Source organism: Galeopterus variegatus, unplaced genomic scaffold (assembly GCF_000696425.1).
Source record: "Galeopterus variegatus unplaced genomic scaffold, G_variegatus-3.0.2 Scaffold16641, whole genome shotgun sequence".
NCBI classification, from domain to species: domain Eukaryota; kingdom Metazoa; phylum Chordata; class Mammalia; order Dermoptera; family Cynocephalidae; genus Galeopterus; species Galeopterus variegatus.
Genome location: NW_007742752.1, coordinates 13,169 through 18,380, shown reverse-complemented (window position 1 = coordinate 18,380; position 5,212 = coordinate 13,169). Strand labels below are relative to the sequence as shown.

Here is a 5,212-nt window from a genome sequence, read left to right as displayed (position 1 = left end):
AAGGGATTAATATCCAGGATATACAAAAACTCAAACAACTTGACAGTAAGAAAACAAGTAAACCAATTAAAAAATGGGCAAAGAAGCTGAATAGACATTTCTCATATGAAGATCTACAAATGGCCTTCAGAGACATGGAAAAGTGCTCAATATCACTCAGCGTCAGAGGAATGAAAATCATCACCACATTGAGATATCATCTCATTCCAGTTAGACTGGCTATTATCAAAAAGAGAATAATAATTGCTGGTGAGGATGTAGAAAAAGGGGAACCCTCCTACACTGTTGGTGGGACTGTAAATTAGTGCAGCCATTATGGAAACAGTATGGAGATTTCTCAAACAACTACAGATAGAACTGCCATATCCAGCAATCCCACTGCTGGGTGTATAACCAAAGGAAAGGAAATCATCAGGCTGAAGGGATAGGTGCACTCCCATGTTTATTGCAGCTCTACTTACAGTAGCCAAGAGTCGTATCAACCTAAATGTCCAATGACAGACAATTGGATAAGGAAAATGTAGTGTATATACACAATGGGATACTGCCATAAAAAAGAATGAAATTCTGCCATTTTCAGCAACATGGATGAACTTAGAAAAAATTATGTTAAGTGAAATAAGCCAGGCACAGAAAGAGAAATACCGCATGTCCTCACTCATAAATGGGAGCTAAAATAGAAAGAAAAGAAAAAAAGAAACAATCACAATAATACATTGAACTTTCAAAAAAAAAAAGAGAGAGAACAGAACTGTGGTTATTAGAGATGGGAAAGGGGGAGGGGGAGGAGGATTAGTGAGAAATTAGTTAAGGGTCACGAAGATTGATTATGTTTTGTAAACATGAGTATACTAATTATCCTGATTTGATCACCACATATNGAATTGTTATTCACTTGCAGGAGATCTAGATGATCCTCCCCTTCTGCTCCCCCCACTGCTCGCCCCATGGCTTTTAAGATTGTCTCATCTTTTGTCATCCAAAGTTTCACCACAATGTATTTAGTTGTAGACTAATTTTTATTTATCTTATTCTTGTCTCAGAACAAATTTCCAAAATAAAGATTCATGACTTTTAAAAAAATATGGATAATTCTTAGACAACATATCTTCAGTATTTTTCTCTGTCCTATATTATTTTTCTAAAGTCAGGATTATGGAAGAACAATTTACATACAGTAAAATTCAGCTCATTTAAATATATTGTTTGGTGAATTTTGACATACTTGTATATAGTTATGTAACCATCACATAATACAGATTATTTCCATTACCCCAAGAAGTTTCCTCATCTCCTTTATAGTCAATCCTCTATCTCTGCCCCAGCCCTTGATACCTATTCATCTGGTTTATGCCTCTATAGTTTTGCCTTTTCCAGATCATCATATAAATGGAATCACAGAGTAATTCTAGAATTTGCGAATGCTTTGTTTTGTTTTGTTTTGTTTTGACTCAGCACAGTACACTCGGGCGTTGTTGATATTGTTGCATGTACTCATTAATTCCTTCCTATTTTTATGTAGTATTTCACAGTAAGGCTGTATATCTCAATTTGTTTATGCATTCACCAGTTGATGGACATTTGGGTTATTTCCTGATTTTGGTGATTTTGAATAAGGCTGTTGTAAACATTCCTGTTCAGGTCTTTGAGGGGACATATGTTTCATTTCTCTTGGGTAAATATCTAGGAGTGGAATTACTGGTTCATATGGTAATTGTATGTGTAGCTTTTATAAGAAACTTTCAAACTGTATGGCTGAGGCCAAACTGGAAAGGGGCTGCTGGAGCCAGGCTGAACCTGCCGGATGGAAGCATAGTCAGCCTGGAGAGCACTTTTGTTTTCCTAAGTGGCTGTAGCATTTTGCATTCCTACAACCTATGTACAGAATTCCATTTGCTCCGTATCCTCACCGTCACTTAGTATTGACAGGGTTTTAGAAAACTGTCATTCTAACAGGAGTGTAGTTGTATCTCATTGTGGTTTTAATTTGCATTTTCCAAATGACCAGTTATATTTAGTATTTTTTCATGTGCCTACTTAGCCATCTATATCTCTTCTTTGGTTAAGTGTTTATTCAAATCTTGAGCTCAAGTTTTTAATTTGGCTTTTTAAAAAAATTGTTGTATTTTGAAAATTCTTTTAATATTCTGGATATAAGTCCTTTAGTGTTTAGCAAATATTTTCTCCCAGTCTGTGGCTTGTCTTTTTCTTTTTGTAATAGTGTCTTTCTGAGAAGCAGATGTGTTTTAATTTTGATGAAGTCTATCTTTTTTTTTTCTTTCATGGTTTGTACTTTTTGTGTCCTATATAAGAAACCTTACCCTGTCCTAGGTCACAAAGATTTTCTCTTCTGATTTATTCTAGAAGTTTTATAGTTTAGGTTTCACATTTAGGTCTGTGATGTAATTTTTGCATATGTCATAAGGTAGGAGTTGAAGTTCCTTTCTCCACTTTCTACAAATATTTTTTTTTTCCTTTTTGTCCTTTTTCATGACCGGTAACGGGATCGCAACCCTCGGTGTCACGTCCGCACCGCGCTCAACCAGTGAGTGGACCGGTCTCTATATGGGATCTGAACCCTGGGCGGGAGTGCCGCCATGCTCCCAAGTGCCGCACTCTACCGAGTGCGCCACCGGGCCAGCCCAACTTTCTACAAATATTGATATGTTGTATTTTCATTTATATTCAGTTCAAAACACTTCCTAATTTCCCTGATTTCTTCTTTGAGCCAAGGGTTATATGAAAGTGTCAACTAGTTTTCACATATGTGAGGGATTTTCTGAAGATCTTTCTGTTATTGGTGTCTAATTCCTTTGGGGTCAGAGAACATATTTTGTATGTAAGGTTTAAATTTATTGAACCTTATTTTATGTTTCAGAATATGATCTATTTTGGTAAATGTTCCATGCACTCTTGAAAAGAATGTGTAACCTTGCTGCTGTTCTCTGTAAATGACAATTAGATCAAGTTGGTTCATATTGCTTTTCAAATCGTCTATGTGTTTACTGATTTTCCTCTTTGTTCTATAAATTATTGAAATGGGTTTTGAAACAAACTCTCATTGCAGATTTGCCTGTTTCTTCCTATGGTTCATCCAGTTTTTGCTTTATGAATTTTGAAGATCAGTTATTCGGTTCATAAATGTTCAGGATTTTTCATGTACTCTTGGTGCCTTGACCCCTTTATCATCATGAAATGATTTTCTTTATCCATGGTGATATCCTTTGCTCTGAAATGTACTTTGTCTGATTTTAATATAGCTACCCCATATTTATGTAGTTTAGTGTTAGCATCCTTTTACTTTCACTGATTTGAGTCTTTGTATTTGAAGTACTTTTCTTTAGGCAGCATATGGTTGACTATGTTTTTTGTCCATTCTGACAGTCTGCCTTTTTTTTTGAGGAGGACAACACATTTAGTTTTATCTCAATTAAATCACAACACTTTTCTTTTCTACCTGCTGTGAATTGCAAAGTACAGCTGCAGATCCAGTTTAAAAAGGTCTCCTGTGATATTACAGCAAGCCTCTTTTTTCAAACAGAGGTATAGTCCCAAATACTTTCTCAAATAAAAACTCCATTCTGGTAAATGTTGAATACATGAAATTACAGTGAACCAGACACTTGAAAGGACAGCCAAGAAGTCTTCCAACAGTTTATTAGAAAGAATGTAGACATTTTTTAAAAATCCCCACTGTCATGAACATAAGTTGAGGTTTTCAGCCCTGGTATAAGCTGAATGAAAAAAAAAAAAAAAAACCCCAACAAAATAAATAAAAAACCCAATAGTGTATTAACATTTTTTCACTCATTTGCAATACTGACAGTACAAATACAAATCTGTTCTAAGTGTACGGACTCCCAAGCAACAATGTACAGCTTTGTCCTCCATGCTGAGATGTAAGTAAAGCTTAAGGACCAAAGAATACCGAATGTACAGGCTTCAAAAACTATCTAAGGGCATTCACTAGTTTTAGTTAAGATACATCTGAAACACTGACAAGTGATCACTTACAATAATGTGAAGTTAATCTTTAAAAAAATAAACTTTAGTGGAACAATCTGAAGGGTACAGCAGAGGAAAAGCAGGTTACCAGTTTAAGGTGGCAACCAATTTGTTTCAGCCTCTTTTGAGTCCATGTTCGTTTTTTTTTTTTTTGTCTTTTTGTCTTTTTCCGTGTCCGGCAATGGATCGCAACCCTCAGTGTTGCCCCCGTACCAGTCCGGGGACCGGCAACGGGATCACAACCCTCGGTGCTGCTCCCGCGCCTCGCTCAGCCAGTGAGCGGGAACCGGTCCGCATATGGGATCCGAACCCTCGGGCGGGAGTGCCACCGCGCTTCCCAAGTGGCGCACTATCTAGTGCGCCACCGGGCTGGCCCGAGTCCATGTTCTAAAATCCAAAATCTAGTTATCTTTCCGTCAGCTGAGCGCTTCCTATCACGTCAGTATCTATATTACGAAGTAAAGGAGACTTAGGTGAAATGTTTTTATTTATCACAACTGCTTTATCAATTGCCGAGGACCTCAGCAGCTTCATGAAAGTCTGGGAAATATCCATGCCTAAGGTTACTGCCTTTGCTGGCTTAAAACTGTCCATGCAATGGTACATATCAACCTTTGGTGAAGACTTTTAAAAAACCAAGAGGTTGAAAATGGGTTAAAGAAGGCAATTACAACATTTGCCTTTACAGCTATCAACTCAGGAGTTCTCTCAATTATGAAATCTTGCAGAGAAGTTATTTTTCTTTCTCAAAACCCGGGTGACCACAATATTCCTTACTCCAGATCTGGCCTTTTTTCATCATCACTGTCTTGTGAATCTGCTCCGTCTACTTCTGGTAAATCTACACCATCACCCCCCGTGTTCATCATCTCAGAGAAATGAACACAACGAGACACGTCTTCGTCTGAATCATCTCCAGGCCCTTTTTTCTCTTTTTTTCTTTTTGTCTTTTTTCGTGTCCGGCAACGGATCGCAACCCTCAGTGTCGCACCCGTACCGGACCGGGACCAGCAACCGGATCGCAACCCTCAGCGTCACGCCCGCATCTCACTCAGCCAGTGAGCGGGAACCGGTCTGCATGTGGGATCTGAACCCTCGGTGGGAGCTCCGCTGCACTCCCAAGCGGCGCACTGTAGCAGTGCACCTCCGGGCTGGCCCTCCAGGCCCTTTCAATGACTGGAGTCCACACTAAACCAATGAAGCTTTG

General features: G+C 38.4%; 1 pseudogene; it reads right to left on the bottom strand.

The window, feature by feature from the left end:
* Positions 1 to 4,778: 4,778 nt before the first annotated feature.
* LOC103582531 overlaps positions 4,779 to 5,212 on the bottom strand; it is a 1,167-nt pseudogene continuing 733 nt past the window's right edge.